This window comes from Cavia porcellus, unplaced genomic scaffold (genome assembly GCF_034190915.1).
Source record: "Cavia porcellus strain 051 isolate PalLab524CR breed Dunkin Hartley unplaced genomic scaffold, mCavPor4.1 scaffold_5, whole genome shotgun sequence".
NCBI lineage: Eukaryota > Metazoa > Chordata > Mammalia > Rodentia > Caviidae > Cavia > Cavia porcellus.
Window position 1 is genome coordinate 23,400,479 of NW_026947488.1, and position 17,515 is coordinate 23,417,993.

General features: G+C 46.2%; 1 long non-coding RNA gene and 1 pseudogene across 1 annotated transcript; one reads left to right on the plus strand and one right to left on the minus strand.

Annotated features, from left to right (window-relative positions):
- The first annotated feature begins 1,014 nt into the window (after nucleotides 1-1,014).
- LOC134476001 (uncharacterized) lies at nucleotides 1,015-12,698 on the plus strand. Its single transcript, XR_010047389.1, has 3 exons — nucleotides 1,015-1,348; nucleotides 11,874-12,004; nucleotides 12,292-12,698. It is a non-coding gene; the product is annotated as an uncharacterized LOC134476001 (long non-coding RNA).
- A 434-nt stretch (nucleotides 12,699-13,132) lies between these two features.
- Nucleotides 13,133-16,706, minus strand: LOC100731096 (eukaryotic translation initiation factor 5B-like; annotated as a pseudogene).
- Nucleotides 16,707-17,515: the final 809 nt, after the last annotated feature.

Consider the following 17,515-nt stretch of genomic DNA (forward strand, 5'->3'; position numbering starts at 1 on the left):
AAAGAAGCTTGACAAACTCCTCCAGGAAAGCCAGTGGCAACGGGAGAAACCATATTTTCCTCTCCGGTTCTATTTTTTATGTTGGCGGCAATCCTCAGTGGGCCATCCACACCCAGAACCGTGCTGATTCAGTTCAGCTGGGTGTTACAAGCTGCCCACCGGTTGTCAATCCACCACACCACCCTGAGGTAGAGACTGAGAGGGCTGACATGATCACCAGTCACTTGTAGCTTCCTGCCTTCTGCCTTCTGTTCACCATGAACTGTTTCTCCTCTGTGATGTTGATCTGCCATGCCACCCTGCTTTGGACTCAGCCAGCTATAAAATGCAAACTGTGAACTGAATAAGCCTTTCTTCCTTTAACTTTGGGTGGTGAATATTTTGTCTCAGCAATGAGAAAATAAAACCCCTCCTGTCTGGGGTCTGCCGAAGCGATCCTGACAGCATGATTGATGGACAGGGTGCTGTTGTACGTGTCCTTTCCATAATTCACTCTGTTACAAATTTAAGTATAAGATACAGTCTACGTGAATGAACTTTTGGTGAGCTCCAGAGGAAGAAAGGCTATTCTAGGGCAAGCAGGGAGGTCTAGTGTGCCTGTGTCTTGGTTTAGAAATTTCAGGATTTTCCTTGGAGGGTTCTGGGTCTTTGTTTCCTTTCCAGGGCAAGGTTGAGAGTTGGCCCTCGAGGGATTGCCTAGGTTTGAATTGCCTAGGAATGGAGGGTGGTGATCCTACACCTGCCCCCATTATGCTGCCTATATTATTGAATCAGCAAAATAATTTTCAGGATGTCGGTAAGAGGCACAAAGGGACTTATTAGACAGAAATGTAAAAAAAAAGCCAAATGCAAGAAATAGAGTGTAAGAGAGAGGTGCTTATTTCCTGGAACGGGGAACATTTATACCTCTCTTGAGGGAGTGGGAACCCCAGGAAAGGTAGGCCACTCCCCAGAACGGCCCACTTTATAGGTATCGAGGAAGGAGATTATTTCATGGCCAGCTGATGGAGCAAATGGGCATACTTGTCAATCACACAGATCCTGGACCTGGGACCAGTCAGAGGATGCTGCCTTCAGTTCTTCTGGTATGAAAGCAAGTAGGTTTTTGCCAAGGCAGCCTAGATCTGACATCGGAACTGCAGATGCAAAAGGAGGCAGCCGTTGGCCTCGTGGCCACTGTGACTCCTCTCAGTGGCCAGCTTTCACTCTGCGGCGCGTGCTGCTTCCACATTCAGTACACGTGAAACCCTGATACTTTTTGCACACGTCTTGACCAATTCTGTGTTCAGAGCAACAAGAACGTGGAAAGAATCTTTCCAGCCTCCAGCACCTCAGAATCCCACTAATGGTATGAGCTAGTTTTTTTTTCCCTTCCCTAAAATGGATAATTTAAGCATTCTTTGAATTCTCTCAACCTGTTCCTCTATCTTAGGATCAGGTTTCTACTCTTTACTTTTTAAAATTTAAGCCAACTTGTGGGCTTTCAGTATCCCTGAGGAACCTGGAGCTTTTAACCAAGGGAACGCGGCTATGGATTGCCTCAGCTAATTTTGACAGGGTTTTGGAAGTTGCACAGGTTTAGTTATGCTTCTCCTTGTCTTTTTGGTATCTTTATTTCTCCTATCCTACCTCCAAAAGGAGACAAAAATAGTTTTTAAATTGCATTTTTTAAATTAAGTTCATTGGTATGATAAGTGATGAGTGGCACAATAAGCAGGTGTGCTTAGCGATCACATTCATCAAAGAGAATTCGTAATCATACATGATGTCAATCATACATGATGTATCTTTTTTTTTTTCAGTACTGGGGATTGAACACATGACCTTGTGCTTGCCAGGCAGGTGCTTATGCCGTTGATTTAGCTCAGTGGCTAAAGTGCCTGCCTGGTAAGTGCAAGGTCATGAGTTCGATCCCCAGTACCAAAAAAAAAAGGGGGGGGGGGACTGGGGATTTAGCTCAGCGGCATAAGCACCTGCCTTACATGATATATCTTGATTTCTCTTTTTTTCATTCTCCTCTGCTCCCTTCAACCCCTCTTTCTGTCCTTATTTACAAAGCTTTGTTTCCGTTTTATCCTTTTTTCTCATTGTTTTTCAGTCCTAGTTCCCCTTTCCTTTTGAACAACTTCTTTCTCCGTCACCATTTCTATTATACATTTTGGTTCCTATTTACACTTTCAGTTTCTCATGCCAGAGAAACAATGTGATTTTTACACGTGTGTTCAATTTATTTCACCTAAGAGTCAGGTCTCAAGGTGCAGCCCTTTAACTATAAATGTCTCCAGTATTTCTTCATGATTGGGTAATACTCCATGGTATTAAAAAATCATATTTTTCTTTATTCGTTCATCAATTGATGGACATTTGAGTTGTTTCCAAGATGTAGCTGTTATAAACAAATATGTCCATAGGTACATATTTATTGCTGTGGTATGATGTTTAATTGTACTTTTTTGGGGGGGGTACTGGGGATTGAACTCACAACCTTGTGTTTGCCAAGCAGGCACTTATGCCACTGAGCTAAACCCCTGGCCCTGCTTAAGTTGTACTTTTAAAAAATTGCAGCTTCAGGAAAGGACAAGTTCAAGAGAGGATGCCAAAGTTACACAATGTCTTTTGCGCATAAAAAAAAGTCCTAAGTGTCTAAAAGGTACAATAAACCTGTAAATTGGGGCTGTGGTTTTTTACCTATAAATCGCTCTTCCTCCCAAGGCCTCCATCCTGAAGGAAGCAGCAATATGAATGGGCAGCAGCTTATGAAACTTCAAGCACATGGAAATGATTTGCATTTGACCCTAACCTACCAAATGGAGCACAGATCCATCCTGTGCCACCCATTTTAAAGATGCCCCCAAGATCATATAAAATTCCCAACCCCAAAATGTAATGTGTCTCTCTGTCTCTGAGTGCATACTTCTATGTTTCTGCTTAATAAATCTTTCAAATTCCTCTCACTGCAGGGTAAGTCAACACACCCACAACTTACCCTGTGAATGGGGTGAGTTGAACTCCCTATCTCCTCTTTGCCTCAGTTTCCTCCTGTTCCTACTCAGGTTTCAGCTCCTCTGGGTGTTTGACTTCCAGGGTGTGTTGTCACCCTCCTGTCTGTGTGGGGAATCATGGCAGTTTTACCTCTGTTTCTTTGAAGGCCACATTGCCGCTGAATGATGGATGAGTCTTTGGTAAATCATTAACTTTCTACCCTCTAAGCTACTTCCGAGAACTATGCATACATCACTAGCTAATCTAACTGCTTGTCATGTCTTTAAAAATACCATTTCTTTCCCTATCTCAGTAGCACATCAAAAGTCCTTATCAAGTTCAAACATTTATATTTCATTCTGATCCCCTTGACCGCTTTATAGACTTGTTAATTAATTCTGTCTGGAAGGACTGTTTGTAGTGACACCGAAGGCACTGGACATGAACAAAACAAACATTACTAAGTCTTCAAACACCACCTGGCTACCCTCAGAATTTAGATGGATAGGACAATGGAACCACTGTGACCTCAGGAGAGAGTGTTCATGGATGACACTTCCAGACCCCCTACTATGTTAAAATCAGGTATAAATATCTCAGCTTTTCACCATGATGACACCATCCTCTCTTGAACTTGTCCACTGCTCTCTTGTAGTGGATCCATAAACTTAACTGTTCCATATTTCTTGATTATTGGTAAACTCTACCACCAGAGGCACCAGCCTCTCATACACCATGCTTCGAATGCCATTCTGGTCTTGGATTGGGGTTGCAAGTGTGGGAGGGGCTCATGGCGATTCTGAGGACAAAGAGCAGAAGGGATGAGGCCTTTGTAGCCATCTGGCCTCACAGGGCAGGTCCTAAAAGATGACCAGACACCATGGACTCTGATGATAAACTCTCACTGATAAACTCTCACTGATAAACTCTCATGAGAAGTCTCTCTTACCTTGCTATGCTAAAAAAGACTCTCTTCTCCAGACTACAGTCTCTAAAAAGGCCCCTTTGGATCACCTGATCCTGGAGGACACCAGCCTCCCAAGGCTGGTGGGTGGTGGGTGGAGTGGGGGGGGGTGTTATCAGCAGCATGATCATTCTGAGGTATGGAGTGGTGTAAAGGACATATTTCATAGCAACAAGATGTAAGAGGCTCCGAGCCCAGGGCCTGTACTTTAGGCCATGAGCACCTGCAGACCAGACCTGGCCACTCCAGGCCTGAGGCCTCCAGGATGGTGTGGGACTTGAACCAGCTCCTGGGGCCACCAACTGTGTGCTGGGATGGCAGGTAGAAGCCCCCTATGGCAGCTGGTGCTGGGGAGGGGGCTGGAGGCAGCGAAGCAGCTCTCCATGAAGACTGTGTGTATGTGCACGTGCATGTGTGTGTGCATGGGTGTGTGTATGCGTGTGTGTGTGCATGAGTGTGTGTATGCGTGTGTGTGCATGAGTGTGTGTGTGTGTGTGTGTGTGTGTGTGTGTGGCGGCTCCCACTTGTTTTTCTCAGGATACTGTAGCATGTAACTGTCTCCGAGCAGTTTGGCTTCCTCCGGCCCTGGGAAACACAAACGGAAAGAAATGGGCAGTTAATCCATTAACTAGTGATTTCCTACTCTTTATTTTTTTTCTGAAATTCTGTATAACTTGTACCCTTTTTCTGCTTTTTTTTTCTTTTTCTCCTTAAATAAAATTAAAAAAAAAAAAAAAAAAAGAAATGGGCAGTTAGCTGCCAAATGTCCCAGGGTCTCAGCCTCATTAGGAAGTAGGTGTGTGCTCAGCAGAGCCTCCAAAGCAGAGGGTCCATCCCAAAATGAACCCCTGGGCGGAGAGAGCCACTCTGCTTAGCTCTGTCCTTGGGGGCAGAGCCCAGGGCTGGGGACAGGGTGGGGGTGGGCGGTTTGGCAGGCGGGGATCAAGGGGAGGTCAGTGAGGAGCGGAACCTGGGGCCAAGCCTTGTCTCACTTTCCTTGGTGGTGAGCACTTGGCCAGTCTCTGCTGTTCTCAGGCTTCAGGTCCCCAGTGCCTGAGAACAGCCATGGTCTTTGAATCCATCCCAGAAACCAAGCCAAGCTCTTGGCCAGCATTTTTCTCCTTAGCCTTCACCTGACCCTGAAAGTAGCTATCACATGGGCTCCTCTTCACAGACAGGAAAAGGGGAGACTCAGAAATAAGTAACTCAGCCACGGGGTAACTGCCAAGAAACGGCAAGCGGATGCTGAGGCTGAGGTTTGCAGAGTGAGGGCGGGGGCATTTTCTGTTGAGCAAATTGATGGAGGTATGGAATGCTAGCACTTCCAGAGAAACGTGACGGGCATTCACAGACAACTGCACAGAGCTACAGTTCTTGTCTGTAGGTTGGTGAGGCCCAGAAAAACTCTAAGCTGCATCCTTCCGAATTTCTGAGGCCTTGACTATGATACTTCTTTCACCTGAAGAGCTTCTTTCCCTGAGTGAGAAACTCCTACGCAGGCTTTAAGGCCCAGCTCAGAGGTCACCTCCTCTGTAAAGCCTTCCTAGTAGTCATGGCTCCTTTCAGAACCTGTGTCCCTAATTGTCACCCTGTGCAACTGTTGTCTGTTTCCTTGACTATTTCTCCATCTCCCAAAGGGTTGAGAGAGAGTTTCTTAAGCCAGCTTGGCCTGGGTTCAAATACTACTTCTGTAAGCTGTGTGATCTTGGGAGAGCCACTAACTACTCAAAGACTTGTTCTTCTTTTATAAAACGGGAGTAATAATACCTATTCTGTGTGGTTAGTGTCCGATTAAATGAGGAGCCCATAGTAGCTACTCAGCAATGGTACCCACTTCTGTTATAACTGTGATTAACACTCTTAAATTTAACTTTTAAACTTCAAAATAACAACCAACTTAAAGAATGTTTCCAAAATAGCATAAACATTCTTATAGAGATTCCAGATTATTCAAGTTATTATCTTATTATATTTGCCTTATCATTGCATACATACACATACAAATGTATGTGTGTAAATGTATATATTTATTTTTCAGAAAACTTTTTCTGTTCTTGTTGCTGTGAGATAAGCTCTCACTATGCAGTTCAGGGTAGCCTTAAATTCACTACGTAGCTCAGGCTGGCCTCAAACTCATAGCGATCCTCCTACCTCAGCCTCCTGACTCTGGTATTACAGGCATGTACCACCACCCCTGAGGAGCAGACACTATATTCATTTAAAAAAATTTAAAGACAATAAAACCCAATAAAAACAAAACAGAATAAAGCCAACCAAAACAAAGCAGTGACATTGGTACGGAACTTCGAAGCAGGATAACAGGAAATCAACAATGGCTACCATAGTATTTCTTATCTTCATAATAGTTGTCCGTTCTATCAGACATAGCAAAATCGAACCAAACAAAACAGAATAAAACCAATCGAAAGAGAACATTGAATAAAGCAACACAATAAACCAGAACCAGGCAAAACAGTGAAAACAATATTGGATTTCAAAAACAACACAGAAGGAAATCCCCCATATTTGCCACACTGCACGCTGTTATCCTCCCAATAAATGCTCAGACCACTGGCCCCAGGCCCGCAAAGTCAACCAAACAAAAAATACTCAATTGGTTTTTGTCCCTCAGTTGCTACCTACTCAGCCTGCCAGTAGCTTGCTGAGGGGTGAGGGAGCCTGCGCATGGTAGGTAAGCGCATGGGAGGCGCTTTCTGACTTTTCTCTTCCCGGGCTCCCCATGGCTTGCTCCGAGGCTTACTGAAAGCTCTAATGGGCTTCTTCTTCTTCCTTCTTCTTCTTTCTTCTTCTTCTTCTTCTTCTTCTTCTTCTTCTTCTTCTTCTTCTTCTTCTTCTTCTTCTTCTTCTTCTTCTTCTTCTTCTTCTCCTCCCCCCCCCACAGTTGGAATAAAGACACTAAGACATGTTTATAGTTGTGGGGAGCCAAGGGGCTCCTAAGTACAGCCAAAATAACGGTTCACCGGAACAAAGGTCTTGACCCAGGGCTCAACCTGGATTTTGCCAACTTGTGAAGAAGGGAGCAGCTGGAGGATGAGTGAGTGCTGTGAGCTGGGCTAGGTAAGAGGCCTGAAATCACCTTTGCCATAAGCAGAGAGAAGGTCATGCAGGAAGACCAATCTGCATAGCATAACTGAGATAACGGCTAATGTTTTGGGGCGGGTGCTTCAGTTCTGATGTGTAAACATTCCTGCCCTGGAAAGTCATAGCCTCTTATCTCTACATTGATCCCAGAAGACAGCTGTGGAGTGGTGGCTCAATCATATTTTGGGGGAATTGTGGGACAGGGAAACAGCAACTGTTGTCTACCTTCAAAGATTGCGCATCGTCACCTCAGTTCACCCTATTTACTTTGCTTAAAGTCAATTGAAAGGATAAAGAAATGGCCTAGCCGGCTCTGTACATATCAGCACATGGAGACAGGGCCAGGATTAGTCAAAATGGAGATAACTCTGCTTTATTCAAGGACAGTCATCCAGGTGGTCCTGCACAGACAGGATCAGATTGGCCCATGCTCAGAGAAGCCTCTCAGCTGACACCAACCTGGGGAAGTGCTAACTCCGAGGAGTAATCGTCAGCCTCTGTACCTTTGAACATGCAGCTGCCGTGGTCCAGGCCCTGGCACCATCTCTTTTAGAAAGCCTCCTCTGCCCTCCCACCATGCACAGCATCTTGAGTTGGTCCCATGCAAAATGTATGGCCCTTGGGGCGCCAGGCCTCAGCCACAGGGACAGTCATTACCTTTTGTGGAGAGTATGATGGGGGCGCTACTAAATTTGACCCTGTCATTCCCCATTCCCACATCTCAGAAAGAGCCACTAGCTCAACCACATCTGCAAGGTGGGGTTATCACTGAACAGGGTGTGAGGAGTGTCCTGAAGCCAAATTAAGGAACCTAGCCCACCCTACCTGCAGAATGTTTGCAGGTTAGCTGACTCCTGTCATGGAAAAAGAATTTTCAGGTCTAGGCAGTAAAAGCACAGGAAGGGATTTACTAGCAACAATTAAAAGGTACAGACTGAAAGGAAAAGAGTGCAGACCCTCAAGAGAGGGAGGTATTTATTTTCTGGAACAGGGAATCAGGGAACATTTATGCTTCTCTCAAGGAGGTAGAAACCCCAAGACAAGGAGCACTCCTGAAGGGTACTGGCCCATATTATAGGTATGAGCCCAGTTTTTTTTTGTTTTTTTTGTTTTTTGCCTTTTTGAGACAGGGCCTCACTACACAGTTCACACTGGCCTTGAGCTCTCTGTGTAGCCCAGGCGGGTCTCCAGCTTGCAATGAGCCTCCGGCCTCAGTCTCTTGAGTGCTGGGATTACAGGCATGCACCACCACACCCAGCTTTTTTTTTTTAATAGGTAATTTAAATTTTCTTTAGATTTTCTTAACCTATTCCTTTATCTTAAGGATCGGGTTTCTACTCTTTGTTTTTATTTCAATTAAACCAAATTACAGACTTTCGATATTCCTAAAAATTGCAGATGTGAAGATCTGAAAGGGAAGGAGCCTGAATTTAACCAAAGGTGGTGGGGATCACCTTGGGTAACTCCAACTGGATGTCGGCATTTGCAATCTTCTTAAAAGTACAATGTTATGATTTTCTCGTGTGCTTTCTACCTATCTTTTATGTCTCCTAGCCTAATTCAGGGTGGCCATGGCAGCCATGCAGGTTCATTTGTAGAGCCAGTGTGGTTACATCAAAACAAGCACTGGGCAGTGTGAGGGCTCCCCTCTTTCTCTTCCTGGCAGGCGATACCTGCCCCTTGTGGCTCAGGTGACAGAACACAGTCCGCCCTCCATGCCCTCAATATCCGTATTTGTGGGTTCAACCTACTGCAGGTGAAAAATATTCAGAAAAAAATTCCAGGAAGTTCCAAAATGCAACATTGCAGCATGTGGCATGTTGGGCACCACCCAGAGCCTGCGGGGTGAGGGGGGACGTGTTCTCGGCTCTGCTGTTGCTGCTCCCCATTCACAGGCCCGTGGCCTTTCTGTGACTCTCGGTGCCCAAGTGCTGCTCACCTCAGGTCCTGTTCGTGCACCCTGTAGTTAGGCTTCGGGTGGTTTCTAATGACCATGTACAGGCTTCTCCCTGTCATGGTTCCCCAGACAACACGGAGTAACCACTATTTACACGGCATTTACTTTGGATCCGGTATTAGAAATAATCTAGGGATCATTTAAAGTGGAAGGAGGATGTGGGTAGGTTGTAGATAAACACTGCTTTATTTTACATAAGGGAGCTGGGCATCTGTGGGGGGGTCCTGCAGCAAACCTCCAGAACACACAGAGGGTGGTGCCATATTCACTTGGGGGAACCTGGGGAGGACCCCAGGCCTGGAAGCTGCTCCAGAAAAGGCAGCAGGAGAAAAAGGAAGTCAGGCCTGCCTAGACTCTTTCCCCTCCCTCTCCCTCTCCCTCTCCCTGCATGTGGGCAGAGTTGGGGATCAAGGTAGGATTGGGGGGTGTCACCGTCCAACGACCTGCACTCTAGAGGAGCTACTGGCTAAACAGACACTTTATGGAAAACCCCCCAATTCTTCCCTGCAGGGCCATGTTTTTCTTTCAGAGTAGGGCCCAGAGCAAGAGTGTGACCAGATATGCCTTTCTGGAACATTCCTTCTGACTGCTGTGTGCAGGATGGATGGTATGGGTGGGGTGGGGAGCACAGGGCGGGGTGGTGGCTCTCAGGAGGTCGGAGTCACCTCCCAAGTGGAACCCGAGCAGACAGCAGAGGCTGCACCTCTGAGCTGGCCCTGGCCATTGTGAGGGACCGATAGGCCGGGACTCTCAAACAAGGGCACTCAGGATGAAAAGTTCCCTGATGGCTGTAGCATGGGGTTGGTTGGAAGGAGATGGTGACTGGGCCATGGGATCATGTTTTACTCTTGTTCTTGGAGCCTGGCAACCTCCCAAGTTTTTAAAGTAAGACGTTCCTCCTGGGATGCACCAATTAAGAAAAGCCACTGATAGTTACATAAATCTGCTTTTCCAGATCCTAGTTTGTATACTTTAGAAATGAGGAGCTTAGGGTCTGTTGGGTGGCATCTGATAGAGTCCTGCTACAGGGCCTCAGAGATCACTCCACGCCTGCCCCACCAGTCCCCCAACCACCCTGAGTCCCCAAGCTGAACCAGAGAAACAAAGTGTGGCCTCACAGCAGTGGCCTGTGCCGCTCACTTTCCTCTACCCAGGTGGAGAGAAAGGCCTGCTGTGGCGCCCTGGATGGAGGAAGAGAGAGGAAATAAAGGAGGGAGAGAGTGGGCAGGAGCAGAGAGAAGGGGCACGCAGGCCTGTGACCTTCCAGCCACTGAGATTCCAGCCTTCTTTGAAACAAAGGCAATCAAGGTCCGGGATCCAGCCAGTCAGAGCAGCCATCTGAATTCCTGGGGGAGGGCAGCAATGGAAGCTGAGTGGTAGGTGACTCCAACGGTATGTGGATGTTCCTGCCCAAGAATCGAAGGCTTCTGCACCCACCCGTACCTATGTCCAGAGCCCAGGGGCCAGGTGAACAACTGGAACTATCACAGGCTTCTGAGCACCACTGTCACATGATGAGGGGCTTTTAGGGTTATTAGAGCATTTATTGAACACACGCTATGCAAGATACAAAACTAAGTGTGCATTTTAACTAATTTTAATAAGGTTCACCTTGCGTTCTGGATAGAGACCTGGACAATTTCTTGTGGTTCTGTAAGTCAAATAATATGTTCTTGCTAAATTTCCTTTCTGCTAACGTCAGCTCTGGTTGCTTTCTCTTGCTTGCAGTTAGTTGCCTGTAAATTTCTGGGTCGTGTACAGGAACATGCCTGTGACTTTGGTAACTGAGGCAACCCCTCCAAGAGGCAGTCTCTGGGGGTTGGTTTCCAGGTGCCTGGTAGCCCTGAGTGGACAGGGAGGACAGACATCTAAAACACTTTAGGTACATCTCGTTTACTCCACCCCATCAAGGGAGAAGCTAACACATTATACAGATGAAGACACACAATGTGGCAGAGGCTTCATAGGTACTAAGGAGTGGAGCTGGGGACAGGTCCATGTCCTGGTCCCCTCCCACTGTACCCGCTGAGGCTGTGCCAGTGTGGGGCACTGTGATGGAAGAGAATCCCTATCTGGGCTGGTAGACACCACCATGCTGTATTCAGTAGGAACTCAGTCCACAGGAAGCCCGGGGAGCCCCATGGCCACCAGGAGACCATTGTGTAACTGGCTCATTGTGTAAACGGTCTGGGGCCAAGAAGAGAGCCGCTGAACATAGCCATCATACATGCTCCAGCCGGGTGGTGCGTGCCACTTGTCATGGACGCCATCTGTGGGTGACTGAGGGTGGTGCCCAGCCTGCACCTCGGCCTGCCTGCTGGTGACAACCTGGCTTTGCCTCCTCCGCCACAGCCTCTTGCCTGAAGAGGAGGCTCAGGGTTTTCTAGGGTTCCAGATAGCAGAATAAGGAAGATGGCGGGGGGAGGGGGTAGAGGAAAACCGGATGTCTGGGACCAGCTCTGAGGTGGGGCTCTGTAATCTCCGCGTGGAGTGAGGGGTTCTTCATCTGTTTTGTTTACTAATGGCCTGGAATGGAATCTGGCACATAGTAGGTGTCAAATGAACTGAGTTTAGTGGCACACATCTGTGGTCTCAGCTACTTAGGAGGCTGAAGCAGGAAGATCACAAGTTAGAGGCCAGAGAGGTTGGAGAAGAGAATTGTTCAAGAGGATAGCAGTAGTGCTAATGAGAGAAGTGGACAGAGAGGGAAATGTTAGGAAATATACGTAGGAACATACACATATAAAAGCACTTCAACCATTTTAAAATTACTTTGAGGGTTCAGAACTGTAATTCTTGGATCCCCATGTGCCCTGAAAATAAAACCAGAAGGCTCATATGTCTATTGGTTGGATTTTTTTTTTTCAGGGCTGGAGATGGAACCCAGGGTTACATGCATGCTAGGCAGGCACTCTGCCACTGAGCTATGGTCCCCACCCTATCAACTGGATTTCACGATCCTCCCAAACATTAGCTGAATATGGCGACGATTCACACAGGTATGCATGCCCACATGGGAGGCGTACACTCGTGCAAAACGCACACACCATCTTCATCCCCATGTTATAGAGGGTTCACAGACACAAAGAGGCTGGATCACAGTTGATGTGATTAACTGCAAGTCATCTTCTGGGCAGCAGGGGGCGCCTCTTGGCCTTCACTGGTTCATAGTACCAGGGCAGCAGGGGCAGAGTGAGCCCCCGCGAGATACAGGTTCAGAGAGGGCCCAATGCCTGGTGGTGTCTGAAGGCGGCTTCTGAAACCAGATTTGGACTTCCTTTTCCAGGCTTTCATGTTATCTTCCCAGGAAGGGAAGATAAATGACGACAAGACAGGGCCCAGAGGTCAACTGGAGGCTGCTGTTTTCCCAGCCATGGAGGGGCCACCTCCTCCAGCTTCCCTGAGCCAGCCTTGGACTCTGCTGTGAAGAGCCAGGACCACGTGTGGTCACTGTGGGAAAATCAGGAAACACAGGGAGCCAAAGAAAATAAAGATCAGCTGTAACCCGGCTCACCAGAGAGACTCTTGGACACCATCTTTTAGTGTTTTGTCTAGCAGTTTTTCTTTCTACTAGTGTGTGGCAGGTGTGCGTACTTATAAACACATGCATTTGCCTGTCACTGTATGTCGTTGTGCAACATGGACCGTCACTCAACAATGCTGTGAATTTTTTGCATCATTAAATGTTCCTCCCCAGCAACACGTTATTGGTTTATGTGAATTTAGAGAAGTGTCACGTGCGAAGTTTTATACAGTTTGCACTCTTTTTTATTTACTATTTATTTTTGTCCTTTTTTTTTTACTGCAGGACTGATTTAATCAGTATAAAATTGAAAGAGCTTTAGATCTGTAATAAAAATCCAAATTTGGTGAAGGGCAAACTTTAAAACATCAGCCAAGTAGGGAAGAGGACAGGGCACAGAGGGCGGGCAGATGACACACAGGGACTTGGGGATGAGGGACTGACCACTGTCAAATCGGTGTAAGCTTCTTGGATTCTCATGGAAAACATTTCATACACCAAACCCATCAGTGTCCACACACACCGGATCTGTCCTCTGTCTTGCCTTGGAGGTGGTGTTACAACAGAACATTGTATTACCCCAATGCCTGCCCACGTGGAAACATTAAATGATTTCAGACACTTTCTTGAGCTCCACAATAAGCTGCTGGTCACTCTTCTGTATTTCATCTCAGAACCAGTCTTTGAGGGCATCGATGGACTGCCGGCTGATCTTACAGAGGAGAATGTCGGTAGCCTCAAAATGCCTCCCAGACGTCTTAGGAGACTCACCAGGGATCGGCTCTATTTTGACACAAACTTCCTGTCTTTTTTTTTTTTTTTTTTTGCAATGTCCACTTGTTTGTGGTTTATTTCAATACTTGTTACCATTCCAATGTCAACCAAGTTCTTGCTGGGGACACACATGGGTATGCCCTGTTTCACCTGCCCAGCTTCCACAGTCACCCCTATCACTATCGGGTTCCGAGAATTGAAGACACTGGGGGACGGTTTTCATCTTGCAAGGAAATACTGCTATGGACTTAAATTCTTTTTGTTTCTGCTTCTTGTAGTCTTGTCTATATTTCATAAAGGCATCAAATAAGTGATAAATAATTTCTGCGCTAAAAATTCTAACTCCTAAACTGTCTGGCATTTCTTGTGCATCCCATTGAGTTCTCACATCGAAGGCCAAAATGACAGCGTATTGTAGGTTGTGCTCCAGCATCACCGAGGCCTTCATGACGTCCTTCTTGTGCATGGGGCCGATGTTGATTCCCGTGGAGGGAGTCACTTCTGATGTTTTCAGAGCCCAGCGTAGACGCCTGCACATAGACGCCTTTTTTTCTTCTAGTTTGATAGCATGTAGTGTCTGCTTCAACTCATGGGTCAGTTCATCTTTAAGAACAGCAACTTCATCTTCTTTGTAAGCCACCAGGAGGAGTAAACCAGCCAATGTGTTCTCCAGGTCTTTTCCAAGAATCTTTACTCCTTGGGCTGCTTCTGCTTCTTTATGCTTCTCATACTGGCTCTCCACGTGCAGTTCCTTCATAGGAGGAGGCAATAGCAGGCTGCGGATCTGAGTGACAATGGGCCCCTCCACTCCGGAACTATGATCGTGTCTCCCTCCTTCAAACGACCCTTGATCAGGATGACATCTGTAGTGGTGCCCATTCCCGGGAGCGCTTTGACCTCCATCACTGGCACTTGCAGCTCTTCACAGTGTGCAAGTCTCTCGCTCAACATGGTCTGAGTTAACAACAAGAAGGCAGATCAAGCTTCCCATGCCATCACCAGTATGTGCGGAGGTAGGTGCCAAGGACACAAAAGTCCGGGGATCTTTGTTCTCATAAAACAAAGCAGCATTCAGGCTCTGCTGTGCAGATTCTACAATAGTGGCCTTTGCTCGCTCCTCAAATTCATCTTTTGTATTCTTTTTCTGCTTCTTTAAAGTAGCAGCTACAGCAGAGTCAGGACTCTTCTTTCAGTCATATAACCTATCAATCTTATCAAGTGTGACAATGAAGGACATTTTTTAGTTTTGAGAAGGCTGATGGATTCAGTTGTGTGGGGCTCCAAACCATGCATAATATCAACAACTAAAATGGCAATATCACAAAGAGAGCTTCCTCTGTTTCTAAGGTTATTGAAAGACTCATGTTCAGGAGTATCGATAATCAGCATCCCTGGGATTCGTACATTGTCTCTATCAAAATGCTTAATCATCCTAGTCTGCTCATTAATAGCTTCCAGGGGAACATTGGTGGCCCTGATCTGCTGTGTGATACCACATGCTTCACCATCTTGGACATGTGTATGATGAAGCTTATCTAGAGTTTTTGTCTTCCTTGTGTCAACATGGTCTAGCACACAAATAATAGGGGCTCTTAGCTTTTCTGTATTTACATTTTTACTATGTTCAAGCTGCCATTTCTCAATTCTCCGTTTTGCTTCGTCATAAGCTTGTTCTTCTTTAGTTCGATCATCATCAGAGTCACACTCAGAGTCTGAGCTTATTTCTTTGCTTCGTGTCTGTTTTCCCTGACTCTTTCTCATCTGACGTCTTTGCATCGTCCTCGTCACCTTCACTGGCTTCACTCTCTCCTTCTCCTTCTCCTCTTCCTCACTCTCCTCGTCTGCATCTTCCTCTTCCTCCTCTTCTTCAGGGTTCTCTTTTACTTCTGTGTGAACTGTCCTGCCTTTTTCTCTGTCGTCACCACTGGCCATGGCTTCCCACTCACCCAGTCCGCCATCCTCACCTTCTTCTTCTTCTGGGTGCACAGGGTGGGGTGTTCCTTCTTTCTCTGGTACACCTCGCTCCACAACGCCAACAGCAGCACTTAGCTCCACTGCCCTGGACACTTCTTTATTTTCTAGCTGCTGTGGCGCTTTTTTCTTCTTTTTGTCTTCATACATTGGCCTTTTCTTTGGCAGAGAGTCTTTAATGGCACTGCAACACCCTGAGCTTGTAGGAGTTTAAGGGTAGCTTCAGCTCAGGCTCTAGCTTCTTTCTGGGATTTAGTTAAAAGTTTCCCTTCTTTTTTCAAGCGATCTTTTCTTTCTCCTTCTTTTTGCTTTTCCTTTCTCTTTTTTCTGGTTCTAAGCATCCCTCTGCTTTCCGCTTGGCTTCTAACTCTTCAAGTCATTTTATATCTTCTCTCTTCTGTCTTCTTCTTCTTCCTTAAGCTTAGCCAGAGCTTCTTGCATTGCTTAACCAGTAGCTTTGCTAGGTCCTTTTTTCTTTTCTTTCTCTGTATCTTCTTTTTCTGTTTTCTTTTTCTTCCTATCTTTCTTCTTTTTGTCTCCTTCATTAGCATCTTTCGCAGCCGTGAGCGTCTCTCGGTTCTCCGCGGAGGCCACAGCAGCTCCAGCGTCAGCCATCACTTTGGATCCGACAGCTTCCCTTCAGGTGTCTTTTGAGGTTCTGCTTACCCTGATCCTTTGTACTTGTCTCTAATTCTTCTTTTTCTTTCAGCTTCCGCAGTTTTGCTTTTTCTTCGTCTCGTTTCTTCCTTTCTGCCTTCTGTTGGGCCACTGTCTTAATTCTGAAGGAAGAGCCATCTTCTTCATTCCCACCACCGACATTAGGACCTGGCTTATTTTTTTGATTTTTTTTAATCCTTTTCTAGACTGCAATAATTCATCGGCCTCATCGCCACTCCCCTGAAGAGTTCACTCTAGAAGGCTCTTTGGTCCTTTTACTGTGCTCCTTGTCTGAGCCATCCCACGTTTTATCAGACTTCTGAGCTTTCCGTTTAGTTTTTTAAGAAAGTTTATTAAAACCATCATCGTCACTCCCAGAGTGTATTTCCGTTTTGGGTTTTGCAGTCTTTTTGACTTTGAATCTTTATCTTCTGATTCTTCACGATCGTTATCGTCAGGACTTTGTTTTCTGCCTCTGCCCCTTCTTTTTCCATCTTGTTTTGACATGGATTCTTCTTCACTGTTTTCTGTTGGCTTCACCGAAACAGTTCCTCTGTCTGCTTTGATGCCTTGAGTTCCAAAGACAGCCCTTCCAGTTCTTTCAGAATATCGTCTTCATCAAAGGCCTGCTTCTTCTTCTCTGTTTCTTTTCCCCTTGGTCTTCTGAGGTTCCTGTTCTTCGGCAGCACCAGCTCCTTCTATTTCTGCAGCCGAGGCAGCAAGATCAGTGTCACCCTTGCACTGTCTTGGCTCTTGTGTTTCGGTTTCCTCCCCATGGCTTGTCAGCAGCCTTCGCGGCCTGCAGTCTCTCTATTGGGTCTGTCACAGAGCCACCGTCCCCCGGCCGACTTCAGGCTCCGCTCAGCTCGGTCCCTCCGCACTGCCACCTCTTACCGGCTCTTCACACTTATTTTTATCTTTTGAGACAAGGTCTCAGTGTGAAGTTCAGGCTGGTCTTTAACTCAGTTTGTAGCCTAGGCTCAAACTTGCAACGATCCTCCTGCCTCAGCCCCCTGAGTGCTGGGATTACAGGCTTGAGCTACCATCCCTGGCATGGTTTACATTCTTAATTGAGGTAAAATTTACATATAGTAAAATTCACCCTTTCTAGAGCATACATTTGTAAATACCAACACACTCATAGTTGTGTGATCGTCACTATAATCAAGATACAGAACTGCTGGGGATTTAGCTCAGCGGCATAAGCACCTGCCTTGCAAGTGGCAGTCTTGAGTTTGATCCCCAGTACCAAATAAATAAAAATAAAAAATAAGAGTCAAGGGTATGGTTTCATGGTAGACCACCCCGGTTGAAGCTCCATAACTGTAAAATAATAACAATAAGATACAGAACAGCCCTTCCACTGCAGCCCTTTCACCCCACTGCCCCAGGCTTTGCCCATGTTTTATTTTTTGTATGCATTTGTCTTTTCCAGAACGTTCTATGAGTGGATCATAGAGTATGCATATTTTTGGTCTGGCTTCTTTCACTTAGCAGAGTGCATTGAAATTTATCTGTGGTGTTGTATTTATCAAAAGTGTTTCTATTTATTGCTGAATATTGTTCCATTGCGTGTATATACCAG